At 41.3% G+C, this 17,311-nt stretch overlaps 1 protein-coding gene and 1 non-coding gene across 4 annotated transcripts in view; both read right to left on the bottom strand.

The window, feature by feature from the left end:
• The window catches only part of AGBL4 (AGBL carboxypeptidase 4), a 3,151,866-nt gene that overhangs the window by 2,504,132 nt on the left and 630,423 nt on the right, over positions 1 to 17,311 (bottom strand). The window lies entirely within an intron of this gene.
• On the bottom strand, positions 16,222 to 16,332 carry LOC141104030 (U5 spliceosomal RNA). Its single transcript, XR_012235419.1, has one exon. It is a non-coding gene; the product is annotated as a U5 spliceosomal RNA (small nuclear RNA).

Below are 17,311 nucleotides of genomic sequence, written 5' to 3'. Positions count from 1 at the left end.
CATCAAGTAGGTGAACGGATGGTTCATGGGTGTGTGACACCAACTGTCAAACATGGAGGAGGAAGCATGATGGTTTGGGGATATTTTGTTGGATTCAGAGTCAGCGACTTACACAGAGTGAGTGGCATCCTGAACCAGAAATACTATCACATTTTGCAGTGCTATGCAATACCCTCTGGAATATGCCTAGTTGGTTAGGGGTTCATCCTTTAGCAAGTTAAAGTGTTACTAAACCCAGAACCTGTATTCATTATATCCAGTCTCCCACAGTATGTATCCTTAGATGCAGACAAGCAAAGAAAATATTTCCACCGCTCAGGCTGACACTGACCCAGGTGTAAGTAGAAGTTTCAGAGCAGAAGAGCTCCAGGTGCTGGCTGAATGCTAGGCAAAGCAGGCTTGAATGGAGGAGAAGATTCGGATGCCACACACCGGATGTAGTCAAAAACTTTCACTTTATTGAAAAAATGGGATCATCAAAATAACAAGACTGTCATGCAGAAAGTACAGATAAGCTGACGCGTTTCGCACTCAGGACTGAGTGCTTACTCATAGCTCAGTAAGTCCTGAGTGCGAAACGCGTCAGTTTATCTGTACTTTCTGCATGACAGTCTTGTTATTTTGATGATCCCATTTTTTCAATTTTTTCAATAAAGTGAAAATTTTTTGACTACATCCGGTGTGCGGCATCCGAATCTTCTCCTCCATTCAAGCCAGTCTCCCACAGTACACAGAACATGGAAATGCAATTATTTTAGTAAATATAAACTGCTAAATACCTTTTCTAATCAGCAGTATATAGCAGCCTTTTGACTTTGACTATCAGTTCCTAGTAAAGGAGGGGTTTTCATATTGCACTGATCCTCTGTCTGGACAGTGCTGATTGGCCCTGTGCTGATCACATGCACCCTCCCAAGAAAAAAAAAAACTCTCTAGCAATACACAAGCATGTGCTGGCACTGTAAATATCAGGTTATTTTTTTTTAACAGTGGAAGAAGAGGAGGATCAGAGAAGACAGGATCAAAAAGCCTTTCTTACACAATGTAGAGGATGAACCCCTCAGATTCCACAGTGAGTATAACAAGCATGCTTTACTGCATACACAGACTGATTTTACTGTTGTGGGTTTAGTAACACTTTAATGACCAAAAACATACCTCCAGGCTGTGTCAGAACTACCTTAGAAGAAAACAAGACAGTAGACTTCAAATCATGAAGTAGCCAGCACAGTCTCCAGGCTTGGGATGAACTGGACTGATGGGTGAAAGCACAGCAACCTAAAAGTGCAACACATCTGTGAGAACTTTCCGAACAATATTTGATTTCTATTATAGAAAGAATGCCATTAGTATGTTTGGCTGTGTGGCTACTTTGTTGAGCCAACAATGTAGATTACATTCTGTTACAGAAAACAATTTTATGTTTTTTTTATGTCCAATTGTTTATTTGTTCTATGCTTTATTTTCAGAGTACTTTGAGAGATTAAATTGCGGTTAATTTAATAAATACTGGAAAAACAGGGGGATGCTAAAACTTTTGACGAGTAGTACAGTATATGTGTAGTAAAGAGCTCTCTATGGGCTTCAAAAAAGCTGACAAAAAAACTTTTCATAATTGTTACAGTACTCACAGGATTGTCAGATCTTCCAGGATTTTCAGGATACCCTTAGGACTCCTTCAAGAATTCCAGAGTTCCCAGAAAAAACACTGGGCGAGTCCTCTGACTAGAAGGGTATTTAAAGTGTTACTAAACCCACAACAGTAAAATCAGTCTGTATATGCAGTAAAGCATGCTTGTTATACTCACTGTGGAACCTAAGGGGTTAATCCTCTGCATTGTGTAAAAAGACAGTTTGATCCTGTCTTCTCTGATCCTCCCCTTCTTCCATCGTCCCCTAATCATTTACTGATAGCACAGAGCTCGGGGACAAGCTGCACATGCTCAGTTTGGTGTGTATTGCTAGAGTTTTTTTTCTAGGGAGAGTGCATGTGATCAGCACAGGGCCAACCAGCACTGTCCAGACAGAGTCAGGGGTCCTGCATCCTTATAGGACAATCTTGGGAGAATGAAAACTCTTCCTACAAGCTTTAACCAGACACTGATAGAAGTCACAAGACTGCTCTAACTGCTGATGAGAAAAGGTATTTAGCAGTTTATATTTAATAAAATAATTGTTTTTTTTCATGTTCTGTGTACTGCGGGAGAACACATATAGTAAACGTAGGGTCTTGGATTTAGTAACACTTTAAGCATATGCGTTTGAAGTGGCTGGTGATGTGTCTTATCTTCAGCTACCTGAGAGCTAAAGCACTATAATACTTAAATGTCAGTTGCCTATTTGTTGCCAATCTAGATTGGCCTGACTACTCTCTTGCCTGCTGCCTGCCAAGACCTCTGCCTAACCTGACCACTATCTTGTCTTCAGACCTGTTAACAGTCTTAGCACAGTAGACTTTCCATGAGGTGGGGTGATCTTCTGGGCCATGACCTTGTGCCAGAAACTGGGACCACTAGGGTTCCCAGGACTATGTCCACCATCGGGAGCCCTAGGGAAGACCAACTTCCACTTAGACTCCATGCTTCGTTTGAGGTGGTGTCATCTGCCAGAGGCACCATAACACAAGTGCTTAGTGAATACTTGGTCTAATTTAATACCCTGCACACTTTTTAAGGTAATGCCTATGTAAAGCTGGACTAATCAAACCGCTGAATGTGGCACGAGACAGCTTTACATATATAGCAAACAGCATGTTATCTGCAACAGTGTTATTCAAGTTTTATTGAAACAAAAATGAGGCAGTATTGTGGGTAGTTATGAAAGGATCTGAGAGATTATAAATGAGTACCACTTGTGTTTGCCCAGGGTAAGAATAAATGCAAAACACAACTGGAGAAGGAAAAGAAGGCAGTGAGATAAAATGTTAGGGGAGAAGTAAGCAAGGTAGATGAAGAGAAATATAGCAGAGTTAAGGGTCAGAAGAGATAATGAACTGTTGTATTTAATTCAGCACTGAAGCTCAGGATGTGTATTACTGTTTAGCTGCAGCCTATAAATAAGGCTGTGCTATATTCCTTCTTTATTTTCTCTGGTCTAATGTAATCAGAGCATGTGTAGCAAGCGCGGTTCACCTTTGTCTGCATTAGATTGACCATGATATGAGCTTCACGGAGTGGAGACTGGAACGTTTCTGCAATCAGTGCAGAGATGTAATGAAAGAGAGAACTGACTGCCGAGGCTGCTGAGAGAAGCGTGTAAAAAGACTCATTGTGGTAACCTTCACCATGAAGAATTGTGCATTGCTTCCAAATGAACTTTCTTATCAAACATATTTATCACTAACCACCATCCTAAGAATCCATCTAAAATGTGCATGTAACCAAGAGTGGTGAAGTAACAGGGGTCACAGATTCCCCTTGGGCAATCAGGCCCAAAGCCAACATCTGAAGCAAAGGAAATTGACCCATTGCTGGAATTTCCCGCCAGTGTGCTCAGACCCACATCATGTACACCAGTCAGGTGAGTAATGATGTACGAATTTAGATGAACTACATTCGTTTTTGGTGGTTTTAAGAGGAAATTCATTTTTAAATAGCCTCCGGAAGGTTATGGAAGCTCCTTAATTTTTTTCAATTCAATTCAATTTTTCAATTTTTTTTAGTTTGTTTTTTTGTTAATACCTTCTTTAAACTTGTATTATTCATTTTTACAACACCTTTTAAGAAACCTATTCTTTCTAAATGCACATCGCATGTACCTAGAAAGACGTACAGTGGTAGCTGTCACTATCAAGGCTTTGTTTATTAACAAAGCCATGGGATCATTATGTCAGGACTGATATCACATGATTTTCTGCCAGTCAGTCAGCATAGTCAAGTTAACAGAACAAAATTTGAGGCAAATTTTAAATTATATGTAGGCAAAAGCAAGTTCAGCAAAATCACTCTGATCATCCCTAATAGCAAGAGTAACAATTCTTGACTTAAAGTGTAATTAAACCCAACTGTTAAAAAAAAAAAAATCTCTTCACATGCAATATTACATCTTAATAATAATCACCTAATTATTTTAAGTTTTGTATTCTGTACTGTGATAAAAACCTGGTTGATCCTGCTCTTAACTGGAGCTGCCTTCTCCCTGTGGCCCTGCTGCAGCATTAGATCCTAGAGTGTGGCCATTGCCACCTGCACTATTCTTGCTCATGTTTTGTGAACACCCGAGCCGTTTACTTCCTAGCTAGTCCTGATCCAAGTTGCCCACATGACTATAGAGTCACCTTTGTGGGCCTTTACTCAGTGGTGAGTCACAAGCCCCTCCCTCCCTTCTCAATTATGCCTTTCATAATAACTAGTGGGGTGAATCTAACAGGGAATGAGTGATGGAGGCATCACCTCCCTGTTAGCCCCCCAATTTATGTCATCAGATGTTAGCAGCTCCTCCCACAGATCTTTCCCTCTGGACAGGAACAACCAGGGAAAGATCACTTGACCACGCAGCTACATAAATAAAATTAGAAAATTAGATACTTTTTTACAAAAAAAGTAGATGCTGAAGTTTTGTATTTATACATTGTAAAAACAATCTATGCCACTTAACACTTGTGTCTTTATTATCATTTTAAAAGAAGTTCCTAGACAGATTCCAATTCAGACAGGTTTGGATGATATCTCATGTCTATGGTGGTGGGAGACAGCTCTCGGGAGCAACACTGACCACATCATCACTTACAGTGCCTTGAAAAAGTATTCCCGTTTTGAAGGCTTATATGCAAGTAATTGGCCATAAAATGGTTATAGGGGTCCGGGTTCTGCCCTGGGGGACATGTATCAATAAAAAAAAAAAAGTTTATAAAAAACTTAATTTTTAAATCAGCAGTGATTTTTTGATTTTTAAAGTGAAAAATGAAAAATTCCTTCCAATATAGTGCATGGAGGGTCCCCTTAATCTACCTATAAAGTGGCAGATCTGTACCATATCTAGAATCTGCTGCCTCAATAACTGCATTTATAAAGCCAAAAAAAAATCACATTTTCCCTGCAAGCTGCCTTTATTTTGCTCAGCAACAGCTGGGGAGCCAGTGTGTATGATGAGGCCACAATGTAGTGCACTGGGATTAAGATTAGAGATTTTTTGGATACATTCTGGTGTCACTTTGACTTTGGATAGAAGTAACGGGTGTGTAAAAATTGGTCTTTGGTTGTCCGTGGCGCCTTCCCACCGTAACCCTATAAAGGTAATCTTGATGAAAACAAGAATTGGCCTTGCTGTAAAAAATTGCAATGATATGCACCTGTCAAACAGGTGCAGAAAAATTACTCTGAGTGTCGGGGCGCCTTCCCACCATAACCCTATAGAGGTACTTTTGATGAAAGCAAGAGTTGGCCTTGCTGGAAAAAATTGCAATGATATGCACCTGTCAAACAGGTGCAGAAAAATTGGTCTTTGGGTGTCAATGGCGCCTTCCCACCGTAACCCTATGGAGGTGCTCTTGATGAAGGCAAAAAAAATTGCAATGATATGCACCTGTCAAACAGGTGCTGAAAAATTGGTCTTTGGGTGTTAATTGTGCCCATGAAAACTAGTCTTGCAGAGATTCCACATCCCAAAAAGAATTAATCAGTGACATCAGGGGTTTTATAGCTGGTAATCCAAGACTGATTCATTTTTATAAAAGTCAAACGGTCCACTGAGTCTGTGGACAGACACGTTCTATGATCAGTAACAGAACCTCCTGCAGCACTGAATGCCTGTTCTGAAAGCACGCTGGATGCAGGGCAGCCCAACAACTCAATAGCATACTGGGCAAGTTTTGGCCAGTGGTCTATTCTCATGACCCAGTAAGTCAGTGGATGGTCAGCTGGAAAGCTATCCATCTCTGTTTTGGTTCCAAGGTAATCGGCACACAAAAGTATATGGGGTTAAACTGACAGTAACGCACACAGAACTATATGGCGGTAAACTGGCAGTAATGCACTTTAACCAATGTAAAGTGGTGTTTGGTGCACTTTAATTTGAGTACTACACAGACACACTCCACGGATACACTATAATAGATTGCAATATGATGCGCCAAACGAACAGTAATGCACATGAAACTCTATGGCGTTAAACTGGCAGTAACACACACAGAACTATATGGCGCTAAACTGGCAGTAACGCACAAAAAAATGGCGTTAAACTGTCAGTAACGCACACAGATCTATATGGCGTTAAACTGGCAGTAACGCACACAGAACTATATGGCGTTAAACTGGCAGTAACGCACAAAAAAACTATATTGCATTAAACTGGCAGTACCGCACACAGAACTATATGACGCTAAACTGGCAGTAATGCACAAAACAAAATGGCGTTAAACTGTCAGTAACGCACACAGATCTATATGGCGTTAAACTGGCAGTAACGCACACAGAACTATATGGCGTTAAACTGGCAGTAACACACACAGAACTATATGGTGGTAAACTGGCAGTAATGCACAAAACTATATGGCGTTAAACTGCCAGTAACGGCCACATAAGTAAATGGCGTTAAACTGGCAGTAATGCACAAAACTATATGGCGTTAAACTGGCAGTAACACACACAGAACTATATGGCATTAAACTGGCAGTAACGCACACAGAACTATATGGCGTTAAACTGGCAGTAACACACAAAACTGTATGGCGTTATACTTACAGTAACGCACACAGAATTAAATGGCATTAAACTGGCAGTAACGCACACAGAAGTAAATGGCGTTAAACTTGCAGTAACACACAAAACTATATGGCATTAAACTGGCAGTAATGCACAAAAAACTATATGGCGTTAAACTGGCAGTAAAGCACACAGAACTATATGGCGTTAAACTGGCAGTAACGCACACAGAACTATATGCGTTAAACAGGCAGTAACGCACAAAACAATATGGCATTAAACTGGCAGTAGCACACACAAAACTATATGGCGCTAAACTGGCAGTAACGCACACAGAACTATATGGTGTTAAACTGGCAGTAACGCACAAAAAAACATGGCATTAAACTGGCAGTAATGCACAGAACTATATGGCGATAAACTGGCAGCAATGCACACAGAACTATATGGCATTAAACTGGCAGTAACGCACAAAAAACTATATGGCGCTAAACTGTCAGTAATTCACACAGAACTATATGGCATTAAACTGGCAGTAATGCACACAAAAGTATATGGCGTTAAAATGGCAGTAACTCACACAGAACTATATGGCGGTAAACTGGCAATAACGCACAAAACTATATGGCGTTAAACTTGCAGTAATGCACACAGAAGTAAATGGCATTAAACTGGCAGTAACGCACACAGAAGTAAATGGCGTTAAACTGGCAGTAACGCACACAGAAGTAAATTGCGTTAAACTGGCAGTAACACACAAAACTATATGGCGTTAAACTGGCAGTAACGCACAAAAAACGATATGGCGTTAAACTGGCAGTAACGCACACAGATCTATTTGGCGTTAAACTGGCAGTAATGCACACAGAACTATATGGCGTTAAACTGGCAGTAACGCACACAGAACTATATGGCGGTAAACTGGCAGTAATGCACAAAACTATATGGCGTTAAACTGCCAGTAACGGACACATAAGTAAATGGCGATAAACTGGCAGTAATGCACAAAACTATATTGCGTTAAACTGGCAGTAACACACACAGGACTATATGGCATTAAACTGGCAGTAACGCACACAGAACTATATGGCGTTAAACTGGCAGTAACACACAAAACTGTATGGCGTTATACTTGCAGTAACGCACACAGAATTAAATGGCATTAAACTGGCAGTAACGCACACAGAAGTAAATGGCGTTAAACTTGCAGTAACACACAAAACTATATGGCGTTAAACTGGCAGTAACGCACAAAAAACTATATGGCGTTAAACTGGCAGTAACGCACACAGAACTATATGGCGTTAAACTGGCAGTAACACACAAAACTATATGGCGTAAAACTTGCAGTAATGCACATAGAATTAAATGGCATTAAACTGGCAGTAACACACACAGAAGCAAATGGCGTTAAACTTGCAGTAATGCACAAAACTATATGGCTGTTAAACTGGCAGTAATGCACACAGAACTATAAGGCGTTAAACTGGCAGTAAGGCACACAGAACTATATTGGAATTAAACTGGCAGTAACGCAAACAAAACAATATGGCGTTAAACTGGCAGTAACACACACAGAAGTAAATGGCGTCAAACTGGCAGTAACGCAATCAAATACGGTGTTCAACTTTCACTACACTGACGCTATCTGAACAGTACCTACTCTAGGTATACACTAATGTCAAGATTACTGACACGGTCTCACTACACTACACTGAAACTATCTGAGCTGTCCCTACCCTACACTAATGTATGTATGAATGACACAGTCTCACTACACTACAGTGAAACTATCTGAGCTGTCCCTACTCTAGCTGCACACTATGCAAAGCTGAATGATGGTCCTCCTCACTACACTCACACTATCCTTAGACTGACACTAAACTAATATTCTACACTGACAATTGAAACAAAATAGCACAGTATAGCACACTAACTAACAGCACTAAACAGAGCCCTGTTCTATCTCTCATCACGCCGAAATCACACTGAAAATGGCTGCCATTGAAAAAATACGTTTATACTGTGGGGCGGGAATGAGCTATGATTGGATAATGTCATGATGACAGTGTCCAATCATAAGTCTGACAGTGCTCTGTGCCCTGATTGGCTGAAGCTTTCACTACTTCAGTCAATCAGGGCTTGTGATGCACTGTTCAGTGCCACAATGCAATGTGGTCGGTTCAGGGGGTCGAACAAACGGTCGAATGACCCGTTTGTTCGGCTGTTTGCCGAACAACCAAACAACGAAAGTTCGGCCCGAACTTATGCTCAAGACGAATTGTTCGCCCATCCCTACTCTCACTATTCCCTGCTTTCCTTTCCTCCTACATGACAATTTGCTTAGTAAGGATTAGTGTGCTTTCACATGGGCGCTTTCTATTCCAATCAGCAGGGGGTCTGTGAGCTGATCCCCTGCTGATTAGAGCAGATCATGGCAAATTACAGGACCATGTCTGCTCAGACAGACCCCGCTCTGCTCTATGGGCAGCCGAGAGTAAACGGACTGTCTGTTTACACTCGGCTACCTCAGATCTGTTCCACCCAAAAGGAAGAGGACACTGTCCTCCCTCATTTATTTTAGGAGGCCTGGTCAGACCCAGAGTCAGGCGGGTATAAATGGACACAGTTTATATGGCTATATGGTGGTCACTATATGGCTATATAGTCACAAGTATTGTCTTAATTAAAAAAAATATTTTTATTGCTCTCAGCCTCTCAGTGAGTCTCAGTGTCACCTTCCCAGAGCACCCTAACAGTGGAATATATACAAGATTGGAGCACAAGTAAAGACCGGTGTGAGACAGCTGGGAGCTGCACATGCTGAATGCATGCTTTTTACTGCTAAAATGTGAGTGCATCTGCATTACTTTATATATGTCTTTTACCTTATTAAAACATACTACACTATATGCTACTCTCTTGTGGTCCCTCCTTGAGCTTTTATTATGGTAATGGCATAGAGGTGTCCGTTTATGAAGCAGTGAAATCTATTCACTGCTTCGTTCTCCGGCATTCACAGTGAAGATCTTTCTCCTCTGTGTGCCTGTTTATGAAGCTTTGTAGATCGCTTCACCTTCGGAGGAGTGAAGAGATCTACAAATGCTTCAAACAGTGGAGAACGGCCCCTGATACTGGAATCTCGTGAGACTTTATGAGATTACAGCACCAGAAATACAGAGATGTCAGTTTATTAAGCGGTGATAAATTATCACCGCTCAATACACAGACGATTAATGTTAATAAAATAATGAGTCCCCCTACATTATATACATATGTATACACACACACACATTATATATACATGTATATACACACACATTATATATATATACATATACACATTATATGTATATATATGTATACACATAAATATAACAGGGGGACATGCTTACAGTGTTGGGGGGTCTGAACGAGGCATAAGGAAGTTAAAAATCTTCCTCCTTCCCCCTCAGATCCCCCCAGATTTCCTCTTCACTCCCCGATTCACCACCTCTGAGCTGGTGAACCTGGGAGTGTGAATTCTGACTCAGATCGCCAGTGAAGCGGTGAGATCACCGCTTCATAAACTGGCTGTTACTGTGTCATTCATGAGAATTTTCCGCGTGTAGAGATAATCGGCGGGAGAACAAGTTCAAACATGTTCTCCCCCGATTATCACTGTTTCATAAACTGTTTATGGACTGTGATCAGCGGTGATCCTCGGGATCACCGCTGATCACTGCTTCATAAACGGACACCAGAGTGGGAGAGAGGAGAGAGAAGTTTGCCGGAGAAGTGAACATTTGCTCTATTGAGAAGTGTAGCTGGTTATTTTTTTTGTATATATGTATATATATGTATACACATAAATATAACAGGGGGACATGCTTACAGTGTTGGGGGGTCTGAACGAGGCATAAGGAAGTTAAAAATCTTCCTCCTTCCCCCTCAGATCCCCCCAGATTTCCTCTTCACTCCCCGATTCACCACCTCTGAGCTGGTGAACCTGGGAGTGTGAATTCTGACTCAGATCGCCAGTGAAGCGGTGAGATCACCGCTTCATAAACTGGCTGTTACTGTGTCATTCATGAGAATTTTCCGCGTGTAGAGATAATCGGCGGGAGAACAAGTTCAAACATGTTCTCCCCCGATTATCACTGTTTCATAAACTGTTTATGGACTGTGATCAGCGGTGATCCTCGGGATCACCGCTGATCACTGCTTCATAAACGGACACCAGAGTGGGAGAGAGGAGAGAGAAGTTTGCCGGAGAAGTGAACATTTGCTCTATTGAGAAGTGTAGCTGGTTATTTTTCTGCTTGATGGTCAGCTGGTGGCCAAAAGGTTCTGGTGAATGTAGATATATTTATTTTCACTTGGTGAAACACAATATTTGCAGGATCTGAATATTATCACCAAAAATAGGAGAACAGTGTTTGGCTATACTATAACACACATGGACTTTAATGTTGCGGATAATTTGTTTTATTACATTACTGTATTTGACAATGTGTATATCACAATTATTTACATAATTGTGGTTGGAATTTTTCGAATGTATATAAATTGCCTATGAGTTACACAAAATCCATTTTAAAAAGCTGTTAAGGTTATAGGATCAAATTCAGGAGTTCAGCCCTCTAAATCTGACCTACTATCAATTCTTATTCTCAGTCTGTCATATCAAAGAAAGTGCTTCCATGCTCTCAAGCCACCGTATTTCTGTCTACCTAAACTTACATAGACAGCCCCAGGCATAAGTCAAACAGTGCTACAGGAAAATCTTAGGAAGTTGCTCTTCTAAACAGCTTGGGGCTCTGTCATGGTTACCTGCTCTTTCAAGGTGTGAAAGGCAACACAAAAAAACAGTGTCTCTTTGTAGCTGAATTAAATGTGTTGTTTCAAAACTGAACTAAGATGTCATTGAGAAATGAATTTGTGCTAATTGTTTTTGTGCATACATAATTTGCATGCTTCAACTCAATGGGCATATTATGTGACCCTTCCCCGTCTGCATTAAACTGCAATTATCCCCCTTTGTCTAATGCAAATTAATGTATAATTATGTTATCATCATTTGACTTTTTTTGTTTTCTACAATATTCTAGAAAGCCTGCTTGCAATGCTTAGTACGCCATTGCCTTCCAAAGGCAGAACATAGTTGTGTGGCATCACTTAAGACAAAGAAAAAAGTAAGAGTATGATATTAATTTTGGAATAATGTAAATCTTTATGCCCTTGTGACCTGTTGTACATTGATTACCCCCGGTATATAACACAAATGTTTTAATACATAAAGCCAATCAACTTCAATACAACTCATGGATAAATAATAATTATAAAAGTGGTTGTAAACCTCTCTGTGTCACTTGTACCTATAGGTAAGCCTATAATAGGGCTTACCTATAGGTACTGTAAATATCTCATAAACATGCGCCATTTAGGAGATATTTGCTGTACACTGCGCCAATGATGTCAGCAAGTGCTGTGACTGATGGCTCTCTCGCACATGCGCGGGAGTGACATCACGCACATCGGGCCAGTCACAGAGAATGTGGCCCAGGAAGGAAGAGGGGCGAAGATGGATGCGGCCACCAGCAGGAAAAGCGTAGGCTTCATTTGCAGGTAAGTGCCACATAATGGGTTAGTATGTGATACATACTAGCCCATTATGCTTTAACTTTGCAGGGGAAAATAGAGGAAGTAAAACCATCAGGGGTTTACTTCCTCTTTAAGGTGATGTGGTCAGTACTCAGTTTATTTTATCCCATTTTTCCCCATCATGGGGACTTACGAGGTTGATATCATTTTACTCCTTTACAAATCATTACTAAGACCTCATCTGGAATATGGAGTTCAGTTTTGGGCACCAGTTTACAAAAAGGATATCGGGTAACTGGAGAAAGTGCAGAGAAGGGCAACCAAACTGATAAGAGGCATGGAGGAGCTCAGCTATGAGGAAAGATTAGAGGAACTGAATGTATTCTCTCTTGAAAAGAGGAGATTAAGGGGGGATATGATCAGCATGTATAAATACATAAGGGGTCCATATAGTGAACTTGGTGGTGAGTTATTCACTTTGGGGTCATCGTAGAGGACAAAGGGGCACTCTTTATGTCTATGTATTTGGGGATGAAATCTCTTTTCCTTTAAAGGTTTCTTCACAGTAAGAGCTGTGAAAATGTAAAATAGACTCTCTCCAGAGGTGGCTCTCGCCAGCTCAGTAGATTGCTTTAAAAAAGGCCTGGATTCTTTCCTAAAAGTACATAATATAATTGGATACTAACATATATAGGTAAAGTTGATGCAGGGAATATCTTGTGGATCGGGAAGGAATTTTTCTCCCTGCTGGAGCAAATTGGTCATGCTTTGCTGTTTTTTGCCTTTCTCTGGATCAACTGTGGGTATAGGATTGTGTATATAAGTGTGTATATTTTTTCCCTTTTATTCATTGAAATAGATGGGCTTGTGTCTTTTTTCAATGAGACTAATGCCGTGGAATTTCCGTCAGAAAAAACTTGGATGGTTTTTCAGACGGAATTCCATTCAAGCTTGCCTTGCATACATACGGTCACACAAAAGTTCTCTGAACTTTCGTCTGTTAAGAACGCGGTGACGTACAACACTACGACGAGCCGAGAAAATTAAGTTCAATGCTTCCGAGCAAGTGTCGAATTGTTTTCAAGCATGCGTGATTTTTTGCGCGTCCAAATTGCATACACGAACGCATTTTCGGATCGGATAGGAACTTTTTCCGGCCGAAAAATAGAGAACCTGCTCTCAATATTTTGCTGGCTGGAATTCTGCCAGCAAAAGTCCGATTGGAGCATACACATGGTTGGAATTTCTGACCAAAAGCTCACATCCGACTTTTGCTGGCAGAATTTATGATTGTGATCGCATAAGGCTCCTTGCAGAGACAGCAGACTCCACCAAGCGGATCCGCCTGCTCAGCAAGGGATCTGTCTGATGATCCCCGCTGAGCAGGCGGATGACAGGTCCTGTCCGCTCCGCTATGCAGACACGGACAAAGCCCACTCTTCTCTATAGGGTGGTAAGATGAAAATGGACTGCCTGTCCATTTCTATCCGACTGTCATCTGATCTGCCAGATGGATGGGGAACGGATCCCCATCCATCTGTTTTTAGTGGGTCAGATTGGAACGGATGTCGGCGGGTGTCAGTGGACACATGTCTGCTGACATCCGCCGCTCCATAGAGAGCTATGGATGGTCCGATCGGGTTCCCCTGAAATACTGACAAGCGGACACGATCGGTCCCTCAGTGTGAAAGGGGCCTAACTGTATACCTATGCAACTATGTTTAGAGATAATCACCACCCTGCAAATCCAAATAAAAGGCACACTCCAAAACAATTAACCCTTTTACTGCCAGAGCCATGATGGCATTCTTCAGCAAAATTTCTGTAAAGATTGACTAAAGTGAATTTTTAGGGCACATACACGCAATATATTACCCAATTGTGGCAAAATACAGTATAAAAGATGAAGTTGCACCAATTAATTAGATACCCAATATGTCAAACTTTAAAATTGTGTGCGCCTGTGAAACAGCAACAGGCTTCAGTACCCTATATTTTTCTAGGCAACACTTTGAAAGCCCTCACAGGTCATCAGTTTAGAGCTAGTCATGTATAGTGGGCCTAGGATTATTGCACTCACTCTGACATGCACGGTAATATATGTAAAATGTGTATTGCAATTGACATTTTCATGTGTAGGTGCCCAGACACATGTATTTACATTCGTACATGCATGTATGTGGGGGTAAGGGGCCTCTAAAAAAATGTTTTGGGGGGGATTTTAAGTGCTTGGGTGTAACTTTTCTTTTACATTTGTATTACTTTTTTTTATCATCACATAGGGAACAAAAAATTTTTTTTGGGTGACAGATTTTCTTTCACGAGACACCAGAGACCCATAATATCTCACCCATCCTCCAGTGGATCAAGTGTAGCGCAGATTGCACTGCATTACAAAGTGACATAGGGACCCAGAAATCAATTTTTTTCCAGGTCAGAAACAGGAAGGGGAGACGAACGAATGGATGGTCTCTCTACCAGGTATCTCAGTCTCACCATGCTATCAGGTGGCTGCAGAGGGGCTCACTCACTTCCATTTGACAGCTGACAGTCAGCTTGCCAGATTTACACAAAGTCCTGGTGGTTACCGGGATTGTGTGTAAAACCTCCCTCTGCCAGTGATGTAGTTTCTACGTTGGTGGAAGTAAAAGAGTTAAAGCCACAGAAGTCACAGAATTGGGCATGCTGTCAGATAGACTTTGCTCTAACAAATTCAATTATTTTAGTCTTTCCTCCAGTTTCCAGTTACAGCAGTTCTGCAGTGGGTTTAAATATGACTGTGCAGTTCAATACATCCCACAGTTAGACCTAGTGCATTCATTAAATATGTCTCAGTAACAGACCTGGTCAGACACGCCCCCTTTCTTCCTCTGAAATTCAAGTTTGGAGAGGTACTGAGGGGAGTGGCTGTTACTCAACTTTGCCAGCCTAGAGCAATAGAGTGGGAAGGCAAGAAGCAACCTTTTCTTACTGAGAGAAAGTAAAATATTTTAAGGAATCGCCTAAGAAAAATAGATCACACGGCTATAAAGAGATAAAAATGTGAGACTTCAATTTTGCTTTAAGTAGACACTCTCATTGTTTTTTTTTTAAATTGTCCACTTCAGCTACAGCAACATACCGGTACATCACTAAGTGGTTATACCTGGATGATGCCCACAGCTGCAGGCATCATCCCGGTATTGTTTTTTAGAGCTGATGGTCGGCTTTCTTGAAAAAGCAATCCTAATGGCCAATTATAGATCTGATGGTTGATTATAAAGTAAATCAGAGATTGAAATGGCTCTGATCGCCTCTATGATATAGGAAACCGGAAGCTACATGTATACATCACTTCCAGTTTCCCCAGATGTAAACAGCACCATTTTTAATAGGGATAGCATTTAATCTCACTGATCTTGGTGTGATGTCACACACCCTCTATAGGCTCCGCCCTCTATAGCACCTTCTTCAGAGCTGTGACATGGGTCCGCCCTTTATAATACCTACTTCACAGCTGTGACACAGGTCCATCTTCTATAGTATCTTCATCAGAGCTGTGACACTACTCCCCCCTCTCTAGTACCCTCATCAGAGCTGTGACATGGCTCCACCCTCTATAGTACCTTCATCAGAGCAGTGACATGGCTCCACCCTGTACAGGATCTTCATCAGAGCTTTGACATAGTCTGCCCTCTCTAGTACCCTCATCAGAGCTGTGACATGGCTCCACCCTCTATAGTACCTTCATCAGAGCAGTGACATGGCTCCACCCTGTACAGGATCTTCATCAGAGCTTTGACATAGTCTGCCCTCTCTAGTACCTTCATCAGAGCTGTGGCACAGCTCCGCGCCACACAGTACCATCATTAGAGTTGTGATATGGTCCCTCCCTCTGTACTACATTCATCAGAGCTGTGAGTATTGGACAGCGCAGTGAACGATCTACCTGGAAATTGATTCCTGCTAATGCCGACTCTCTGCATCTCCTCCATGGCTTTTCTACAATAAAGTAGTGAATTTCCAAAAAAAAATTTTAAAAATCTCTGAAACTCATCGTTGTTCATCTCTATGAAAATCTTTAGGAAAAGGCAAAAGATTCATATAGTCTGATGATAAACTAGAGTATACACCGATCAGCCATTACTTTATGACCACTGACAGGTTAAGTGAATAACATTGATTAGCTCATTACGTGGGTAGATATATTAAGAGGCAAGTAAACATTTTGTCCCTGAAGCTGATGTGTTGAAAGCAGAAAAATTGGTATCACAGATTGTTGTGTATGGGCCTGCATAGCTGCAGACTGGTTAGGGTGCCCATGCTAACCCATGTCCACAGCCAAAAGGGCACATGAGCATCAGAACTGGAGCACGGAGCCATGGAAGAAGGTCACCTGGTTTGATGAATCACGTTTTCTTTCACATCATGTGCATGGCCAGGTGCGTGCGTGGGGAAGAGATGGAACTAGGAGATAATATGGGAAGAAGGTACGCTGGGGGAAGCAGTGTGATGCTTTGGACAATGTTCTGCTTGGAAACCTTGAGTCCTACTATTCATGTGGATGTTAAATGACATGTACTACCTACCAAAACATTGTTGCTGACCAAGGACACCCCTTTATGGAAACGGTATTCCCTTATGGCAGTGGCCTCTTTCAGCAGGATAATGTGCTCTGATACACTGCAAAAATGGTTCAATAATGGTTCGAGGAACACAACAATGAGTTTGAGAAGTTGACTTGTCCTCTAAATTCTCCAGATTTCAATCCAATCAAGCATCTGTGGGATGTGCTGGAAAAATAAGTCTGATCCATGGAGGCCCCAAGTTACAATTTACAGGACCTAACGGATCTGCTACCGCTGGCTTGGTGCCAGATACAGCATACCTTCAGAGGTTTAGTGGTGTCCGTACCTTGATGGGTCAGGGCAGTGTTGGTGTCAAAATGAGGACTTACTCAATATTAGATGGGTGGTCATAACGGTATGGCTGATCAGTGTATGTACTGTAACTGGTTCCTTTTAAATGAGCCAGAATGCATGCTAAGATGTAAAACACAAAAGATTAAAAAAAAGCGTAAAAATTAACCTTAAACAGTTTTACGATTT

The sequence above is a fragment of the Aquarana catesbeiana genome, linkage group LG07 (genome assembly GCF_042186555.1).
Source record: "Aquarana catesbeiana isolate 2022-GZ linkage group LG07, ASM4218655v1, whole genome shotgun sequence".
Lineage (NCBI taxonomy): Eukaryota > Metazoa > Chordata > Amphibia > Anura > Ranidae > Aquarana > Aquarana catesbeiana.
Note: the sequence above shows the minus strand (reverse complement) of the source record. Positions and strands in the feature narration are given on the sequence as shown.